Below are 20,502 nucleotides of genomic sequence, written 5' to 3' on the forward strand. Positions count from 1 at the left end.
CTGGCCCCTCTGCATCCTTTGAGGCTGCTGTGCAGGGACTCCATCAATGGGCCACCTTGCCCTTGCCTTCAGGGTGGACTCAGCCAACGAGGGACACCAAGTGCTCCCAGGCAGGAATAAGGAGTGGTCAGGCTACTTACTCCCCTGTGTTCTCCTTGCTGGGCTGCCATGGGTCATCTGCATCTTCTACCAAAGGCCACAGCCCCTGGAAGGCAGCCCTCTCCATATCACATCCCCTCCTGGTTCTGGCTCCTGCTCCTGTCCTTAGGGACTTCTCAGTCCTAGGGGGTGATAACAGCTGCTGTTCGTAGCCCGTGGGTAGCCCCAGGCTAATTCACCATTGGTAGCCCAGGCTAATTCACCGCCCCTGTGCAATGCGCAAACTCTTCGCACACCCTTGTAAATAGGTCTTTGCTCACGCTCTCTCAGTTGCCCAATCTGAGACCTGACAGTACGCTAGACGGGATAAAGCTCCCTTTGCAGTCTTGAGTCATTGTCTCCTAAGCCTCTTCCCAGGCCTCTTTAGCACTGAACACTCAGTCCACCCCAAATCGCCCCTCCCATCTCCCTATCCGCCGTGCTGATCTCCCCGTCTTTGTCAACAGCACCACCGACCATTCAGGCTCCGAGGAACAAAACCTGGGTGTCGACTTCCACTCTCCCAATGCCAGGCCCCCAACCCAGTCCAGAACGGTTTTCACTGATTCCACCACCACTGTTCTCTCCCATTCCTCACCGTTTCCTAATTTCAAGCCTCCGTCACTGCCCATCGGCCTCATGACACAGCAGCCCCCTAAATGATCCCGCTGCCTCCAATTCATGCCACTGCCACAAGAAATGTCTTCAACCACAGCTCTGATCATGACCTTCTCCTGCACAAAACCTGCCCCGACTGCCCGCAAATTAGACTCCAGATGCCTTAACCTGGCAGCAAAGGCCTCCACATTAGGCCCCTGCACAGCTTCCCAGCCCCATTTCCTACTGTGTGCACACAGCCCCGGCTACACAGGCTGTATCAGTCAGCTACTGCTGGGTACAAAATCATCCCAAGGCTTAGTAGCTTAAGACAACAATGTATATCATTGCGGCCGGGTCCAAGTTCAGGCAGGACTTCTGCTGCTCTGGGCCAGGCACAGCTGATCCTGGCTTGGCCCAACCCCACGTCTGCAAGCAGCTGACAGGTTGACTAAGGGCTAGTTGGTCTGGGATGGCCTCACTCTCACATCCAGCGGTTGTCTGGCTGGGTGAAAGGAAGTGACCGGGCCACGTGTCACTCATCATCCAGCAGACTCATCTGATGGTGTATTAGTTATCCATAGCTGTGTAACAAGTTACACAGCTAAAAACCACAAACACGGTCTCTGGGGATCAGGAAGCCTAATGCCCCTCGGGGGTGTCTTCGGCTCGAAGACTCTCACAGGGCTAGAGTCAAGGCATCGACTAGGGCTTTGGTCACCTCGAGGCTCCAGTGGCGGATCTGCTTTTAAACGTACTCACGTGGATTTTGGCAGGTCTCGGGTCCTTGCTAGCCCTCGGCCAGAGGCATCATTTCCTTGCCACGTGGAGTCCTCCATAGACACCTGCAGCACAGAAGCCGGATTCCCTCAAAGCAAGCCAGCAAGAGAACAAGAAAGGGAAAGCAAGATGGAACCGACCCAGTCTTTCTTTGTGTAAGCTGATCTCAGAAGGGCCGACTCACGTCTTTTGCGGCGTTCTATTTGTGAGAAGCGAGGCACCAGGCCCAGCCAACACTCAATGGGAGCAGGTGACACAGAGCATTAATCTCAGGAGGTGGGGATTATTGGGAGCCATTTTATTTTATTTTTTTTAAATTTTTTTTAATGTTTATTTATTTTTGAGAGCGAGAGAGACAGAGCATGAACAGGGTAGGGGCAGAGAGAGAGGGAGACACAGAATCTGAAACAGGCTCCAGGCTCCGAGCTGTCAGCACAGAGCCCGACGCGGGGCTCGAACTCACGGAGCGTGAGATCATGACCTGAGCCGAAGTCAGACGCTTAACCGACCAAGCGACCCAGGCGCCCCATTGGGAGTCATTTTAGAGCTGCCTGGCACACGTGACCTCGGTCATAGACTGGAGGCAGGGTTTCAAAAACCGGAAGAGGGCGTGCAGAAGCGCATAAAACCTCTTGAAGCCCAGGCTCAGAACTTGTCTATGCGAGCCATAGATCCAAGTGCAGATTCTCCCATCTCTTGATGAGGAGAGCTGCCTAGTCACACTGCAAAGAGGATATGGGCAAGGATGGAGAACTGTGTCCATTTTTGCAAAGAGGGAGGCCAACAGACTTTTCCCACCGGGCCTCAAAAATGCTTTGTGCTTTCTAGCCTAACGGCCGTAGGGCACACTTTCTTCTTCTTGTGTGTCTGAGGCCCACCTCTGCCTGTTACCATCCAGCCAGTCTCCAAGGACCAACTCACAGCCTGTATTAGTTTCCTTTTGCTGCTATAACAAATGATTGCAAACTTAGTGGCTTAGGACAACTCAAATTTTATTGCCTTATGGTTTGGGAAGTCTGAAGTCCAAAACGGGTGTCACTGGGCTAAAATCAGAGCGTTGGAAGGGCCACACACCTTTCCAGGGGCTGGAGGGAACTTTTCCAGCTTCTAGAGGCAGCCTGTGTTCCTTGGCTCACGTCCCCTTCACCCATCTTCAGAGCCAAGAATGGCCGGGGAAGTCTTTCTCCTCATATCACTCTGACACTAATTCTCTCTCTCCCTCCTGCTTCCACTCGTAAGGACCCTGGTGATTATAGTGGGTCCACATTGACAAGCCAGGATAATCTCCCCAGCTCAAGGTCAGCGGTCTACCTCCAGTCTACCAGCATCCACAATCCCCCTTTCCATGTAATGTAACATATTCTCAGGTTCCAGGTTCGAGCACATGGACCCCTTTGCTGGGGCCATTCCTCTGTCTACCACCCCACCCCCACCCCCACTCCCACTGATGGCAGCATTTTGTTGAGTACTTACTATGTGCCAGCCAGTGTGCCCAGCACTCCTTTCCCTGAATGATTCCACCCATTCTTCTCACCCCTACGAGGAAGGTACTCTCAGCGTCCTCATTTCACAGACTCCAAGAAGTTAAGCGACTCCCCAAGGAGACCCAGTGAGCACGTGCTGGATACCGGAACTTGAACTCGAGTCTGCTGAGCTCTGAAGCCAGAGTCCCAACCCCTTGCTCGTGCTGTGTCCTCTGAAGCCACCAGATCCCCTCAGCTAGCTGTCACCCCTCCTCTGCGCCCCCATAGCCAAGGAAGATTGGGCCTCTCTTTTAAGAGAGATCCTTCTCAAGTCTCAGTTTGGAGCAGGCCACCTCCCCAGCTCATCTGTCAAAGTAATAAAAGTAATCGTTTAATGAAAATCTGCCATATGCCAGAACCTTCTCACCCAACATTTCTCACACCCACTGCTAAGGCAGGTGTTCCTTCCACTTCCCAGTGAAGGAAATGCAGACTCCGGGGAGGGTCAGCCTCAGGGTTCATTGGTGTCAGTGCGGGGAGTGGAATCCAGGCCTAATTCCAAAGCCCGTTCTTGCCTCCGCTAGGCCACCCGTGCACTTGTAAATGCCAACTGCCTTCGTAAGCCAGGTAGGACCCTGTCTATCATTAGCTGGCTTTACGCTGGCTGGGTGGGTAGCTCAGTGGGTAAATGGGAGATTCTGGAGAAATACTGCCAGGGTTCCAGTCTCAGCCCTCCTGGTTTCTGCCTGCGTCTGCCTCAGTTTCCTGAGCTGTAAGACGGATACAGTGACAGCACCGACCTCATACGATCTGTCATGAGGATTAAGTGGACTAAAATCTCTTGACAGTCACTACTACAGAAAGCACTCTCCGTGTTAGTGTTTTCGTGGGTTTGCCTGGTCAGCTGGGGCTCATTCAATGCCTACCCCGGTGTCTGGCCGTGCCGTGGGCCTCTGCTCCGGCCTTGCTGGGCATCTCTCTTCCGTGACATTTCATCACCCCAGACTACCTGCATGGAAGTTTCCCTGGAAGAACAAAATAGATCATTGTTGAGAAAATACTTTGTAAACTATAGAGTGAAGTGGGCCTGTGTTGGCTATTAATGACCTGTATGAAGGGCTTAACTATCAGGCCAGAAAACCATAGACCCCCGGAGGATCCAGTGCAAAGGCAGCCTCCCCAGCATGGGCCCCAGGGGGACAGAGGGCCGGCAGCTGTCATATTTCCTCCTCCTCTCCCATCTCCACACCCCACCCCAACCCCCCCCCCCCACCCTCCACCCCCGCCCCATCCATCCTGGGGTGGCCAAGGCTGCAGGAATGCGATGGTATCTCAGCAAACAGACAGTCTGTTCCCAGAGGAGCCGGGACCGCCCCCAGGAGGCCCCACTCTCCCAGCCACAGTAAACACAAGGGTCTGTCCTCATTATCAGCTTGGCTCAGCAGCAGTGGAGACAGTCTGCCCGCTGGAGAGTCTCCGCAGAGCGATAAGCTGCTGGGCCCCTTGTTGGCTGTCCTCCTGGGGCCGTAGCCGCACTGCCCGGGAATAGGAATCTCAGAGCTGGCCTGGCTTGGGGCCGAAATACCTCATCCAGGGGTGGGGGGCCGAGGGTGGGGAGCTGGCTGCCTTTACACTGAGAACGTCGGTCGCTCAGATGAAGGAAGGGAAGGACCAGGGCTGTGCCAACGGGCTAGGACACACAGTCTGCAAAGCTCTCAGTTGCTCTCAAAGACTTCTGAGTCCATTAATTACAATGCTTTGCGAGACGGCTTTATCATCATCATCTTCACAGACCATACATATTGATGATAGCGCTCCTTCCAGTGTTTTCCAATCCATGCGCCACTCAATGAATTACGGTGCGGAAAGCACTTAGCTCCGAGCCTGGTAAGGGCTCCCAGAAGGTCGGCTTTGCAGGAGGCAGTCTGGTAACATTCCCTTAATCACTCTAGCGGTGCAGGCAACCCCCAGTCCCTCCAAATAATAACAGTGAACTCTTCTCTGGGACGGTCGTGCCCCCTCTGTCCTCAGTTTCTTGACTCCCAGAAGGCGGGGGATACTGGGGTGAACCGCGCCCCCATTTGACAGTGAAGGAGACTTGAAGGGCCCAGATAGGTCAAGTGCTTTGAAGGCTGTACAGCCAGGACATTAATGGCACAGCCGGAACCGGCCACAAGCCCTCGGACTCAAAGTCTGACAAACTTTTTCCGTCCTGGCCACTACCTGCCCTTGGCCAACCACTGAGGAGCCGAGATCGGGTCATCGGCCTGTGTCCTGGATCCTCTCCGGGGTCAGGCAGAGGCAGATCAAGATCCTGGGGGTTGGAGATTAGCCAGCAACTCCTCCGTAGCAGCTTGGAAAGCAGCAGTGAAAAGAACTCCAAATAACCAGGGGCGGCTGTGGACTCGCAGGGTGAGCACTTGGCCGGGAGTCCAACAGCCCTGGGTTCCAATCAACTGCTATTTTCAGGCTGGTGACCTAGGGCCGGGCACTTACCCTCTCTGGATTTGGTCCCAAGATCAACCTCTTCTGAGAGTTGCTAGGTGAATCACATGAAATACCGCACATCAAAATCCCCGGCTTTGGAGTGCCTGAGTCAAATGGCCTCTCTTACGGATCAGCCGACTTTCAAACCCCTGACCATTATTCAGCGCCCAGCTCAGATGCCTCCTATCCAGGCAGTCCTCCCTGGTTGCCCAGCTGGGCGTAACCACAGCCTCTCTGGAGCCATCACATCTCTCCCAGGGTACCCGCTCTCTTGCATAGGGTCAAAGTTCAGTACTGATTCCTCATGGCATCCCCCAGACCCCAGCCTAGAGTCCAGAAACATTAAGTGTGTGATAAAGTAAATGAACGGGCCACGAAAGTGAAATGGCTACTCTGCCCCCCTCCTCTGTCTTTATAGCATGCTTCCCCCCACCCCACCCCCCTTCAGTAAAGACTGGTAAAGACCCCTGAGAAGCGATTCTTCCCAAATATAGCTTCCTTCCTTTGTTTGCCACCTCCTACTCTCAGTTCCAGGTACTCCTGTGTTCTCCGGACCCCCAGGGTTCTCTCCTGACTCCTTGACCTGCCCTGTGAGGCCCTTCCCATCCTGGCCTCAGTGTCTGGTCCATTTCTTCTCTGGCCTCTGGTCCCAAGAGCGCCCTCTACCTGGGCTTTGCGCTCTGTTCTTCATGTTCATAGAAACATCTCTGCTCTCACCCGAGTCTATAATCCAGCCACCAACGTCACAGGGACTCCTGGTGCCTCCTCCCCTGTAAACATGTCTCAACTCCCGCCCCCAACCCCCCCACCCCAGTTATTCTCTCATAGGCAAGGAACCTGCTGGTGGCCTTTGGTCTTCGCAAATGTGTCCACCATCACCTTCCCCAAACCAGAAGGGCCCCTGAATCTCTCCTCCCCCAAATTAACAGTTTTAGATTCTCATAGTAGCAAAGGGAATGGATGGGCACTGAGCTAGAATTTGGAGAACGGCTCCCCACATGTCTCAGGTTTTCTCCAGCCCATGTCTTTTTTGTTTATGTTTATTTTATTGAAAGACAGAGAGAGAGTGCGAGAGAGAGCATGAGCTGGGGGAGGGGCAGAGAGAAAGGAAGAGAATTCCAAGCAGGTTCTGAGCCACCAGCTCAGAGCCCAACACGGGGCTTGATTCCACAAACTGCGAGATCATATCCTGAGCCGAAATCAAGAGTCAGATGCTTAACCGACTGAACCACCCAGACACCCCGCTCCAGGCCGTGTGTTCCTCCCCGCGTCCGCTGGAATGTTCCCATCTCCACCATCCACCTCCCCATCAGATCCCCACATCACAGGTGCTCCTTTATTCCCCTGCTGCAGTCTCAGACCTCGTGCTACCTCCCCAGGCTTGGCCCTGGCCTCTCTGCCATCCGCCCCTGAGCACCACCCTGTCACCACCATATTCCCAAATATGTACAGACTGTCTTATTCTATGCCAGGTACTATTCTAGGCCTGGGGGGGGGGGGGGGGGGACACAGCAGTGAGCAAAACAGATATTGTCCCTTCCGTCATGGAGCTTTCATTCTAAGGAGGGAAATAGACCAGTAAAACGAGTGAAATATACAGTGTTTTAAGTTAGTTTTATTGTAAGTAACTTTGCTATTGGAAGTAAGGGCTTTGGCTAAACGTAAAGCAGAGATGAGTTCGGGGAGGGCTGGGTGGAGTTGCTACTTAAATGGGGTGGTCAAGTGGGCCTCCTTGAGAAGGTTACATCTCCTCAAAGAGTTGAAGGAGGCAAGGGGGTGGGCCTTGAGGGTCCTGGGGGAAGAGCATTCCAAGCAGGAGGAACAGCCAGTGCAAAGCCCCCTGTTTGAATTTATGTCCCCTCCTCTGTGCACCCACATTTTGCATCCCTCTATTTGGCCTTTGACAGAGGTGAAAAGCGTTAGAGGACGTGGTTCATTTGGTCACCTGTCCTGCTGCATCAGGAGCCATCCTTGGGGCAGGGACCCCTAATGGCCAACGTCACAGTCATCCCCCACACTACCCTGACATGTCCGGAAGTGCACACACCCAGACCTACCCGCTCAGGCCCAGACATACACACCCACACTTGTGTGGAGACCCATACACTGTGGCCATAGAGGAGAAGGGCTCGGTTATTGTCAGCTGGGACGAGCTGCATGAAGAGTAAATAATAATTAAGTGCGCCCAGCCCCACTGAGTTTACAAAGGTCTTCCTTGTGCCTACTCTTTGAGCTGAGAACTGGGTGGTTATTAAAGTGAGGCTCAGAGAGACCAAGGTGAGCAGACCAGTAATTGGTATTTGCAGTACTAGAACCTGACTCTTCGGATTACCAGCCAACATATGATTTCATTTATTTTTTTAATTTTTTTAAATTTTTATTTTTTTTTTAATTTTTTTTTTTAACGTTTATTTATTTTTGAGACATGGAGAGACAGAGCATGAATGGGGGAGGGGCAGAGAGAGGGAGACACAGAATATGAAGCAGGCTCCAGGCTCTGAGCTGTCAGCACAGAGCCCGACGCGGGGCTCGAACTCACGGACCGCGAGATCATGACCTGAGCCGAGGTCGGCCGCCTAACCGACTGAGCCACCCAGGCGCCCCTTTCATTTTTTTTTTTTTTTTTTAAATAGATCAGATGTGACTACAGTACAAAACTCAAAATGGCCATAGAGGCACAGAAGTGTCCCTCTCCTCCTCCCCCAGGTGCCCAGCTCCCTCCCTGGAGTCTGAGGCACTTACTGGTTTATTTCCAATGTACTTAAACGGGGACTTAGGCTCCCCTCTTTCTGCGAAGAGGTTCGGCTTCACAAATATAGCTGACAGGATGGACACAGGCTGGGAGCCCTTGCTCCGGAAGCATCTCTTCTTTGCTTCTAGAACCTAGGCTTTCTGGGGCCAGGCTTGGCATACACTTGGTTTCCACAAAACCACAAGCCTCTTGGATCCGCCACGAAGTCACTGCACGTCCTACATCTTAGTCCCTGGGGAATGTCCACTCATCATGAGGAACCCAGTGTCCTCAGGGAGAGGAGACAGGGATGGAGCAGGAACGGGCTGGGGACGGGGACGGGGCACGGTGGGGAATCACACTGTGCTGGAATGCCTTTAAAACGGGGACTCCATTTAATGACCTCTGTGTTCTTCCTCAGCGGTTTCACTGCTGGTGGACTGTAATTCCCCGTGAAAATGATGGCATTGGAGTCGCTGCGTGACCACACCTACCATACCCTCACACAGTGCCCCATACAGTCAACTCCAACGACGTAGTGTGGTGCGTGCCTTTCCTTTACTAGGAGCAGATGAAAATGAGTCAGCAGAGGGCCTGCTGCCAGGAGCTTACAGTCTAGGGGAGGATGGACACACGGACACACACCCACACCAAGGGGACCCTGCTCAGGAGCCTGGGGGGGTGGGGGGAGGAATCAAAAGATGATGTTCCTCCTAGAATGAGTGAAAGAGAGAGAAAGAATGCGCAGGACCCCCAGGCAGAGGGGCCAACACATACAATGAACAGGGATGCTTAAGAAATGGTAAGAGAAGGGCGCCTGGGTGGCTCAGTCGGTTAAGCGTCTGACTTCGGCTCAGGTCATGATCTCGCAGTTTGTAAGTTCGAGTCCCGCGTCAGGCTCTGTGCTGACGGCTCGGAGCCTGGAGCCTGGAGCCTGCTTCGGATTCTGTGTTTCCCTCTCTCTGCTCCTACCCTGCTCGCACTCTCTTTCACTCAAAAATAAATCCCCAGTAAAAAAAAAAAAAAAAAAAAGGGAAAGAGGAACTTTGGTCTTGGGTGGCAAAGACCGAACAGGAAGAGTCAGTGAGGATGAGAAGTGAAGGGTCTGGATGTCAAGGGGGGTTTTCTATCTTATAGGTGGAAATTTTCAAGCAGAGTCATGGCAGGGTCCAATTTGGTTCCTATCTGGATCTCTCACAGACTAGGAGCCCTGTAGAGGATGGGTTGGAGGCAGGAGATTCTAGAGGCTTCAGGGGCAAGGGATATGAAGGTGTGACTAAAGTTAGAGTAGAAGGAATGTATTTATAATGCTTAATTCCTAAAATAGGGTGATGGGGACATAGTGTTTATGTTCTTTCTTTATAGGTTCATAATGATAAAGAAATTTTATTACTTTTAATAATTTTTAAAGTTTATTCATTTTGAGAGAGCGAGAGTGGGGGAGGGCAGACAGAGAGAGAGAGGGAGAGAGGGAGAATTCCAAGCAGGCTCCACACTGTCAGTGCAGGGCTCAATCTCACTAACTGTGAGATCACAACCTGAGCCAAAATCAAGAGCCGGATGCTTAACTGACTGAGCCACCCAGGCTCCCTAGCAAATGTTAATGTTTTATTTATTTTTTTGAGAGAGAGGGGGCCAGAGGATCCAAGGTGGGCTCTGTGCTGACAGGCTGACGGCAACAAGCCCGGTGTGGGACTCGAACTCATGAACCGTGAGATCATGACCTGAGCTGAAGTCAGACACTCAACCAACTGAGCCACCCAGGTGCCCCCAGAAATTTTAAATTAAAGTCAGTGAATACAAGCTCCAGGAGGGAGCCTGAAGATAGCATTAGCTAATAATGAAGATTCTTGTGCACTTAATAATAGTGCTTAATAGACACTATTCCTAGGATTTTACAAGTGCACATTTATTTAACCCCCACAGCCCTAGGAGGTAGGTATTACTCCCAAATTACAGATGAGGGGATAATGAAGTACAGAGAAGTTGATTATCTTGCCCAAGGTCGCCCAGTCAGTAGGGTGGAAAGCTGGGATTCAGTGGTCACACCCTTAACCAGAGCTTGTAAACCACGTGGGTCCTGTTCACCACCACATCCCAGCACCTGGCGCACGCTGAGTCTACTGTGTTTTCATCGAGTGAATGCAGCCCAGAGAGGTTCAACAAGTTCTTTTAGGTCATACGGTCCTTCAAGATGACACCCCCATGGGACTGGTCGGTTGGCTCCTGGTCCAGCACTCCTTCCCCAACCTGGCCACACCCCTTCCTCTCTCTCCTGTCTGTCGCCAGTCTCCATTCTCAGCTGTCCCGGGGTCACTATGCTGGCAGCCGGAGCCTGACTCAGCCAGACCAGCGGAGCCAGGCAGGCGGCCACATTCAACGCACCGCACCGGGGTGAGGACACTACCCAGCGGGGAGGCGGGGCCGTGCAAGGGGCGGGGCCAGACTGGGCGGAGTCTGTGGAGGGGCGGGGCGGGACCACGGCGCGCCTGGCCCCCAGAGCGGCAGGAAAGCTCCGCCTCCTGCTAGTTCTGCTCCGGCTCCTTAGCCAGCTGTCTGTCGCACACTCAGAGAAACCCAGCTCTTTGGGACCTGTTTTCCCTAGCTCAGTACACCCAGAAGCAGGTGCCCCAGTGAGCCCTCCTGCATGAGGTGCCAGATGCCAGGTTCGAGGCGCCCGAGGTTCCAGGAATACCCAGTACTAAAGCCATCACCTTCGAGGCTTCAGTTTCCCTGTCGGTGAAGCATGGCAGTTGGTGGGGGCGAGACTTCCCACTGCTTGTGCCTCGGACGCTTTGGAAGATGAAATATACCCCTGTCTGCCCACTCCCCACCGCCACTCTTGTCCTCTAGCAAAGTTCCCAGGGGTCCTCACAAGGTGATACACAGACAGCACTAGGGGATTCCCTGAGAACTTGTCAGAAATGCAAATTCTCAAGCCCCATCCCAGACCCACTGAATCAGGAACCCTGAAGGGTGAGTCTAGCAATCTGGTTTCACCAGCCCTCCAGGTGATTCTGATGCGTGCTCAAGTTTGAGAACCATGAATCTGTCATTTCCCTGATTCTGGCCTAAAGCACAGCCACCATCTTTCTTGTGCTCCAAATATCATCAGTGGCCCCATACAATCAAGCCCAAGCCCTTCTCCTGCCCTCCCAGGCCCTTCACAGCTTAACTCCCCCTTGCTTTCACCCCTTGGAACAACCACCAGCCCCGAGACCCCAGGGACACATCATGCATGTGTTTCCAGGCCCTTGTTAATGCCTTCTTCCCTTTGACCAAAACTTCAAGTTTCTCTCTCCCAGGCAACTTTCCCAGAATGCCCAACTCTTGATGCCCCCCTCCTGGGAGTCCTCAGTCCTTGCAGTCCTGCCCAGGGTTGAGTATTGATTGGCATTTGGTTTTGGTATGGGCTAAACTGTGTCCCCCCCAAAACTTACATGTTGAATCCCAACCCCCACCCTGTACCTCAGAATGTCAGTCTATTTGAAAATAGGGCTTTTTCTTTTCTTTTTTTTTTTTTTAAGTAGGCTTCATGCCCAACATGGGGCTCGAACTTATGACACTGAGATCAAGAGTCTCATGCTCTACGGATTGAGCCAGCCAGGTGCCCTGAAGATAGGGCTTTTAATAAGTGATTCCGTTAAAATGAGGCGGTCACTGTGGTCCCTAATCCAATCTGATTGGTATCCTTACAAAAGAGGAAATTTGGACATACCAAGAGATACAGGGGATGTGTGCCCACCGAGAAAAGACCATGTGAGAGGTGGCAAGAGGGAGGCCATCTACAAACCACGGAGAGGTGCCACAGAGGAAACCCTACCCTGTGGCACCTTGATCTTGGGCTTCCAGCCTCCCAAACTGTGAGAAGATTAATTTCTACTGTTTAAGCCCCCAGTCTGTGGTATTTTGTTATGGCAGCCCCGATAGACTAATACAGATTTTCAAGTGGTTAGTGGCGTTTTCCTTGAGGAGTCCCTCCTTTCTATAGTGTACTTTTTTAATTTTTTTTTTTTTTTTAATTTTTGAGACAGAGAGAGACAGAGCATGAGCAGGGGAGGGGCAGAGAGAGGGGGAGACACAGAATCTAAAGCAGGCTTCAGGCTCTGAGCTGTCAGCACAGAGCCCGACATGGGGCTCAAACTCGCAGACTGCGAGATCATGGCCCGAGCCAAAGTCAGACGCTTAACCGACTGAGCCACCCAGGTGCCCAGAAGTCCCCCCTTTCTAAATCTCACTCCTCTTCAGGCCACTGTGACAGGCTCTGCCATTGCTCCCTAAGCGTGACCCTGGAGCCTGGACAACAGCCCGTTAGCAGATGGGGATCTCCGGCTCTCCCAGGGAAGGAATGGAGAGACACAAGCAAAGGCAGACAATGTGGTCTACTCCCTGTGTCCCAGCCTCACAAATGGCTTCTGTTTCTGAGGAACAGTGTGCTGAGCATGAAAGGGGACCAGACACAAATGTTTTTGAGGAGAATTTCCATTAGTGGATTCCACCTTCCTCATTCCCTGCCTCTCGCCCTTTCCTCAACTCAAATCACACTGTGATACACACAACATCTGTTAAAATGACCCACCCAGGAAACTATCAACTGTGGTTCTGTTATGAAAACCTGGGCTCCAGACTTGGCCCCTACTCTGCTGCGTGGCCTTAGATTAGTCATACCCCTCTCTGGGCTCCAGGCTTCCTGGTGAAAGGAAGAGCCTGGGCGAGCAGACACCAAGCACTTCCAGAAGAAGACCCGAGGCTCCAAGTGAGCAGGGCAGATGGAAAATTGGGAGGCAGGCAAATCACGCTGGAGGAGAGAGAAGAGGCTGAAACATGGAGATCCTTGAAAACCACACCGGGAGGTGGAAATTCCATGACTAGGCAGTGGGGAGCCATGGCAGGCTTCTGAGCAGTAAGAGGGCCTAGCTGACCCTGGATAATGACTGGCCATGGAGGGGTAGCTACCCAGATCCCTGCCTTCCTAACGTCATCCTTCCGCACACTCCCTTTGTCCGCTCCTGACCTTCTTGTTCCTCCTCCAACATTCTAAGCCCTTTCCCACCTCGTGACTTTCACCCTGGCTGTTCCATTTGCTAGAAAACTGGAAGCAGAAGAAGCAGACACTTGTAGCACTTACCCACGTGCCAGGCACTGTCTAAGCACTTCACCTGTATTAATTCATTTACTCCGCTCCACAACCCTACGGTTGTGGCAGGTAGATACTACTATGATCCTGACGCTGCAGATGAGCAAACTGAGGCACAGAGACAAGTGACTTGTTCAAGGCCTCCCAGCGGTGGCGGTGCTGGTATGTGAAACTCCGGGATTCACTCTTACCCCATTAGAATGGCTCACTGCTCCCTCCACCATCCAGTATAAAGTGCCCCCCCCCCCCACACCTCGCCCCTCTTACCCACTGTGGTTTCCATCAGAGCACTTGGGCCCCCTGATCTTTTGCATTTCTTTGTTGGTCCCTGTCGCCAGAGCCGTCCATCACACTGTAAGCTCCATGCAGGCAGGACTTTGTCTGGTTCACAGCCGTATTCCTAGATCCCAGCGCAGTGCCTGGCACAAAGGAGGGGCTCAATCAAGGTTTGTTGAATGACTAAAGGAACAGAAATGTTTCTGTGCAACGGGGAAGCTCAGCTCAAGCGTCAGTGGACCTCTATCCATCCTTTCCTGAGCCCCCGACCCCCAGAGAAAGAATCCCTCCCTCCTGCTTCGTGCTCCCCATCCCGCTCCGGTCTCCCCACTAGACCCTTCATCACCTAAAGACACCAGCCCTTTCATGTCATCTTAATACAAATAACACTAATTAACACATTTTTTTTTTTTGAGCTTTATGCGTCAGGCATCGTTCCAAACTTTCTGCGCGAACTCACTTAATCTAACAATATTGTGAGGTATGTACTGTTATCCCCATTTCACAGGTAAGGAAACAGAGAAAGAGAGAAGTTAAGTATCTTGCCCACAATCATACACCCAACAAAGGGCAGATCCAGGGTTTAGATTCAGGCCGTCCAGTCAGTGCCCTTTTCCCCACGCAGGTGGCAGGCCTGCTCCCTCCTGGGGCTCCGGGTGAGTCTGGGACCCGGCTGGAGGTCTGGCCTCCTCGCAGGCCGGCCAGCACCTCTTCCTGATTACCCACAGGCCTGCAGGGCCTCAGGGCCACTCTCAAGTGCATCGATACACTTGAAGCCCCACAGATGGAGTCCGTGCCCGTGAATCTGCTGGTGTTTCCAGTACAGGCAGAGAGCTGGCAGGGCAGTAGCTTCTGGAATATATTCGTTTTCCTGCTGCTGCTGTAGCAAACGGCCACAAACTTAGTAACACAGATGTCTTACCTGCAGTTCCAGAGGTCAGAAGTCTGACCTGGGTCCCTAAACTCAAGGTGTCAACAAGGCGGTGTTCCTTCTAGGCACCCTAGGGGAGGATTCATTTCCCTGCCTTTTCTAGCAGCTAGCGCCTGCACTCCCTGGCTCGGGGTCTCTTCCAGCGTCTTCAAAGCCAACAACAGCAGATCAAGTCCTTAGACTGCTCCGCCCTGACTCTGCTTCCTTCCTCAGACTGCTCTCCCTCTCTGCTCCTGCCTCCCTCTCCCATGTTTAAAGACTCTTGTGATCACATTGGGCCCATCCAGCTAATTGAAAATAATCTTTCCCTCTTAAGATCAGCTGATAGTAACCTTAATTCCCCACCTCCACGTAAGCTAACAATTCACAGGTTCTGGGGATTAGGACGTGGATGTTTGGGGGAGGGGGGGGCGGCTCGGTTCCGCTTACCGCACAGACGTTTCTCAGATTGTTCCTCAAAACTGCCATCCCTAAATATCTGTGGAATCACTGGAGCATCTCCAAAGACCTGATGGTGGGACAGCCTGGGCCTCAGTGCCCTTGAGGCCTCCAGTGCTGGGGCGGGTAGGAGGCCCGGGCCTCCCTCAGAGAAGCCCCTCACAACCTGCAAGGAACAGAACACACGGGGGCGGGCCAAGGACTCGCAGTCCACCTCTGGGCAAGAAGAAAGCGGACCCTCAGAGCACTTTCACCTGTTACCAATACCTCACCAATCCTGAGCCGGAGGCCACGAAGAGATTCTTATCCCTCCTTTAAAGGGCAGCAAAGTGAGGATTGGAGAAATGAGGTCAGTGCCCAATGTCTTGCTTGCTCGTAGCCTACGCGCACGTGCTGTGAATTGTGGGCTCATTCTCCCTGCAAGCCCGCGCCTCCCAAGAAGGTATTTGCACCATCCAGGTGGCCGGGGTCCTGGAATTCAGATAAACGTGACCCTCCTTGCCCCCACTGTAATGTCTGGTTGGACATAAGCCACCTAAAATACTGCTTCCTTATTAAAATAGCACAAATATTATAAAGTGCAAAAAACCATCTGAAACTTTAAGAGAAACCCGGAAACCTAGGAGAAACCATAGGGGTCGCACGGGGCACGTCTGCCAAATCGTGGAGGTACATTTCTCCGTTCCCCAGTTCCGAGGCACATTTCCAAGGAACAAGGTGCCACACGCACCAATACAATACTGCACGCACAGATATGCATGTGTGTGCGCACACAAACTGACATTCCCCCTAGAGGCTCAGAAAAGCCTGCGGTCCAGGCGCAGCCGACCGGACTCTTCCTTTCCAGTCTGGATGTTTTTATTTCCTTTTCTTGCCTGACTGCACTAGCTACAAACTCTAGCACGATGTTGACTAGCAATGGTGAGAGTGGACAGCCTTGTCCTGTCTCTGATCTTGGGAGGAAAGCCTTCAGTCTTTCACCATTAAGATGTTAGCTGTGGAATTTTTTTTTTTAAGTTTTTTTATTTTGAAAGAGAGAAAAAGAGGGGCGCCTGGGTGGCTCAGTCGGTTAGGGGTCCGACTTCAGCTCAGGTCTGATCTCACAGTTTGTGAGTTCGAGCCCCGCGTCAGGCTCTGGGCTGACAGCTCAGAGCCTGAAGCCTACTTCAGATTCTGTCTGCTCCTCCCCCACTCTCACTCTGTCTCTCTCTCTCTCTCTCTCTCAAAAATAAATAAGCATTAAAAAAAAATTTTGGGGGGGCACCTGGGTGGCTCAGTCAGTTAAGCATCCGACTTCAGCTCAGGTCATGATCTCGCGGTCCGTGAGTTCGAGCCCCGCGTCGGGCTCTGGGCTGATGGCCCAGAGCCTGGAGCCTGCTTCCGATTCTGTGTCTCCCTCTCTCTCTGCTCCTCCCCGTTCATGCTCTGTCTCTCTCTGTCTCAAAAATAAATAAAAAAAGTTAAAAAAAAAATTTTTTTTCTAAAGTTTTTTTTGAAAGAAAGAGAGAAAGCAGGGGAGGGGCAGGGAGAGAGGGAGACAGAGAATCCCAAGCAGGCTCTGTGTGGTCAGCACTGAGCCCGATGTGGGGCTCAAGCCCACAAACCATGAGATCATGACCCAAGCCTAAAACAAGAGTCAAACATTCAACCGCTGGGGCCACCCAGGTGCCCCAGCGGTGGATTTTTACAGATGTCCTTAATCAGGTTGAGAAGTTCCTTTCTCTTCCTAATTTTTTTTTTTTTAATTTTTTTTTCAATGTTTTTTATTTATTTTTGGGACAGAGAGAGACAGAGCATGAACGGGGGAGGGGCAGAGAGAGAGGGAGACACAGAATCGGAAACAGGCTCCAGGCTCCGAGCCATCAGCCCAGAGCCTGACGCGGGGCTCGAACTCACGGACCGCGAGATCGTGACCTGGCTGAAGTCGGACGCTTAACCGACTGCGCCACCCAGGCGCCCCTTTCTCTTCCTAATTTATTGAGCATTTTCATTAGGAATGAATGTTAGATTTTGTCAAATGTTCTTTTTTTGCACTTAGTGAAATAATTATACGGTTTTTCACTTTTAGGGTGTCAATAAGGTGAATTACATTGACTTTTTAAGGTTTATTTTGAGAAGGAGACAGAGCGCCTGCATGTGTACACGTAAGGGGGAAAGGAGCAGAGAGAGAGACTAGGAGAGAGAATCCCAAGCAGGATCCATGCTGTCAGTGCAGAACCTGACTCGGGGCTCGATCTCACAAACTGTGAAATCATGACCTGAGCTGAAAACAAGAGTTGGACGCTCAACTGACTGAGCCACCCAGGCGCCCCCCTCAGACACTGGGGTTTTCATCTTTAGTTTGATTTGGATCTTTTTTATGTTTTATGTCTCTACTTAACATGTTCAGTGTTTCTTTTAGCTACTTGAACTTATGGAATACAATGTAGGTGCCTTAATACCCTTTCTTCAGTCTGCATGGACTCTCTCCTCACTGTGTGTTGTATTTTCCTTCTTTGCACGCCTGGTCATTTTGCTTGGATGCTAAGCATTGTGACTTGTTGGGTAAAATCCTTTTGGATTCCTAAAATTATTCTTCAGATTAGTTTGGGGACATGGTTAAGTTACTTGGAAAGACTTTGATTGTTTGAGGTCTTGATTTTAAGCTTCATTAGGCAGGACAAGAGTCACATTTGGTGTAGGATAAGTCTCTCTGCTACTGAGACGAGAGCTTTCATATGCCCCATGAGTTGGGATGTTTTATACCCTGGTTTTGGCACAGGCATATTTTGAGCCCTGTAGAGCTAGGTACTTTTCTTTCTAGTCTTTAGGGGCTCTTTCCCAGCCTCGGGCAGTCGTCTCACACACACGTGCTGATCAATATTCAATTAAACATGAGAGGGAACTCTGACTTTCCTTGTGTGGCTCCCTCTTCTCTGGTCCCTTCCCTGTGAATTCTAGCTACCTTGGCTTCCTTAGACTTCCAGATCCAACTTCTCAACTCAAGGTGACTGCTGGGCTCTGCCTGGGTCACTGTCCCTTTGCTGTGGCCTGGAAATGCTCTCCAGGCAGCAATCCGGGGCATTCGTAGCTCATCTCATTTGTTTGCTGTACTGTCCTCCACTGCCTGATATCCAACATCTTGACATTGTTTCTTGTATCTTGCCTGACTGTTCCCTTGTTTTCAGGTGGCCAGGCAAATCCAGTCCCTGCTCCTGAAAGTGTCGGTAATCAGAATTTGACATTTAAAACAAAAAAAGGGGTGCCCGGGTGGCTCAGTTGGTTAAGCGTCCGACTCTTGATTTCAGCTCAGGACATGATCTCATGTTTCTGGAGTTCGAGCCCCGCCTCGAGCTCTGTGCTGCTCGCGCAGAGCCTGCTGGGGATCCTCTCTCTCCCTCTCTCTCTCTCTCTGCCTCTCCCCTGCTCAATTCTCTCTCTCAATAAATAAACAAACTTAAAAAAAAAAAGTACTAGTAGTAAAAAATAAAAAAACAAAAACAAAAACAAGAAAAGTACTAGTTAAAATAGCATCTAAAAATAATAAATACAGGGGCGCCTGGCCGGCTCTGTTGGAAGAGCATGTGACTCTTGATTCTGAGGTCATGAATGTTGGTGTAGAGATTATGTACATAAATAAATCAGAAAAAAATTTAAGTCTTTAAAAGTATTCAATGCAGATAAGCCCGACAGAAGATACGCAAGAGCCGTACAGTGAAAACTACAAAATAGTGCTAAGAGGAAATTAAAGCATACGTAAATAAATGGAAAGACATGCCATCTTTGTGTATCAAAACACTCAGTATTGCTAAGATGTCAGTTCCGTCCAAACTGACATATAGATCCAATGTAATCCCAGCCGAAACCCCAGCAGGCGATTTTTGGTTGAAATGGACAAGTCGATTCTCAAACCTCCAGGGAAGTCCAAAGGACCTAAAACAGCCAAAACGGTTTGGAACACAAACAAATAAGCAAAAGCTGGAGGACCTAACATTACCTCCTGCTTTCAAGACTCACCATAAAGCTACAGGAACCAGGGCAGTGTGGCATCACCCTCGAGACGGGCAAATAGCAAAACAGAAGAGAGTCCAGAAATAGGCCCATGTGTAAACAGTCGATTGATTTTTGACAAATGTTCCAAGATAATTCAGTGGAGGAACAAGAGTCTTTTCAACAAGTGGGTGCCGGGACAATTGGATATCTGCGTGCCAAACAAAACAAAACACAAAACAAAACCTGTTATCCAAACTTTGTACCAAATATAAAAATTAACTCAAAATGGATCATAGACTTAAATGGAAAACCTAAAATGATAAAGCCTTAGAAGAAAACATAGGAGAAAATCTTTGTGACCTCGGGTTAGGCAAAGATTTCTTAGATAGGCACCAAACACGATTGATACAAGGAAAAAAAATGACAAATTGGACTTGAGCAACATAAGAACTTCTGCTCTTTGAAAGGCAGTGGTAAGAGAATAAACAGATAAGCCACAGACTGGAAGAAAATACTTGCAAATCAGATATCTGATAAAGGATTTGTATCTAGGACATACAGAGAACTCTCAAAACTCAATAATGAGAAAATAAATGACCCATTTAAAACTGAGCAAATTAGGGGTGCCTGGGTGGCTCAGTTGGTTGAGCGTCTGACTTCGGCTCAGGTCAGGATCCCCCATTTTGTGGGTTCGAGCCCCCTGTCGGGCTCTGTGCTGACAGCTCAAAATGTGGAGCCCGCTTCAGATTCTGTGTCTCCCTTTCTCTTTGTCCCTCCCCTGCTTGCGTTCTGTCTTCTCTCTCCCTCCCTCTCCACCAAAAATAAATAAACACTAAAAAAAAATTTAATAAAAAAACTGAGCAAATTAAAATAATGATAATAATTATAATGATAACAGGCAAATGACTTGAACAGACACTTCAGCAAAGAAGATACACGGATGGCAACTAAGCACATGAAAAAAACACTCCATGTCATTAGTCATTAGAGAAATGTAAATGAAACCACAATAAGATATCACTACACACCTGTTAGAATGTCTAAAATCAAAAAGACTGGGGCGCCTGGGTGGCTCGGTCGTTAAGTGTCTGACTTCAGATCATGATCTCATGTTTGGTGACTTTGAGTCCCACACTGGTGAGCTCAAGCCCTGCTTCAGGTGAGCCCCACTTCTCTCTCTCTCCCCTCTCTTTCTCTTTCTGTCCCTCACTCACTTGTGCCCCCCCCAAATAAATAAAATTAAATTAAATAAACATTAAGAAAATCTATTCAAATGAAAAAGACTAATTATGTCAAGTGTTGATATGGAACTATTGGGATTTTTTTTTCTACTGATGGTTGAAATGAAATGATCCAACCATGTTGAAATACAGTTTAGCAGTTTCTTTAAAAAGTTAAACATACATCGACCGTGTGACTCAGCGTCCCATGCCTAGCTAGGTATTTACCCAAGAGTAATGAAAGCTTATGTTCATACAAAGATTATCTGTGAATTGTCTTTTTTTATTAGTAGTATTTTTATTTGAACGAGAGAGAGAGAATCCCAAGCAGC

At 50.4% G+C, this 20,502-nt stretch overlaps 1 long non-coding RNA gene across 4 annotated transcripts; it reads right to left on the reverse strand.

Annotated features, from left to right (window-relative positions):
- Positions 1 to 579: 579 nt before the first annotated feature.
- Positions 580 to 19,148, reverse strand: LOC109262811 (uncharacterized). Of its 4 annotated transcripts, none has more exons than XR_002077974.2 (5): positions 18,975 to 19,148; positions 13,601 to 13,752; positions 3,905 to 4,003; positions 2,989 to 3,344; positions 580 to 1,580 (listed from the first exon to the last, which is right to left on the reverse strand). It is a non-coding gene; the product is annotated as an uncharacterized LOC109262811 (long non-coding RNA). The 4 variants fall into 4 exon arrangements; XR_002077973.2 differs by having other exon boundaries at positions 3,779 to 4,003; XR_002077972.2 differs by having other exon boundaries at positions 2,989 to 4,003.
- Positions 19,149 to 20,502: the final 1,354 nt, after the last annotated feature.

The sequence above is a fragment of the Panthera pardus genome, unplaced genomic scaffold (genome assembly GCF_024362965.1).
Source record: "Panthera pardus isolate Hobbes unplaced genomic scaffold, ASM2436296v1 HiC_scaffold_24, whole genome shotgun sequence".
Classification (NCBI taxonomy): domain Eukaryota; kingdom Metazoa; phylum Chordata; class Mammalia; order Carnivora; family Felidae; genus Panthera; species Panthera pardus.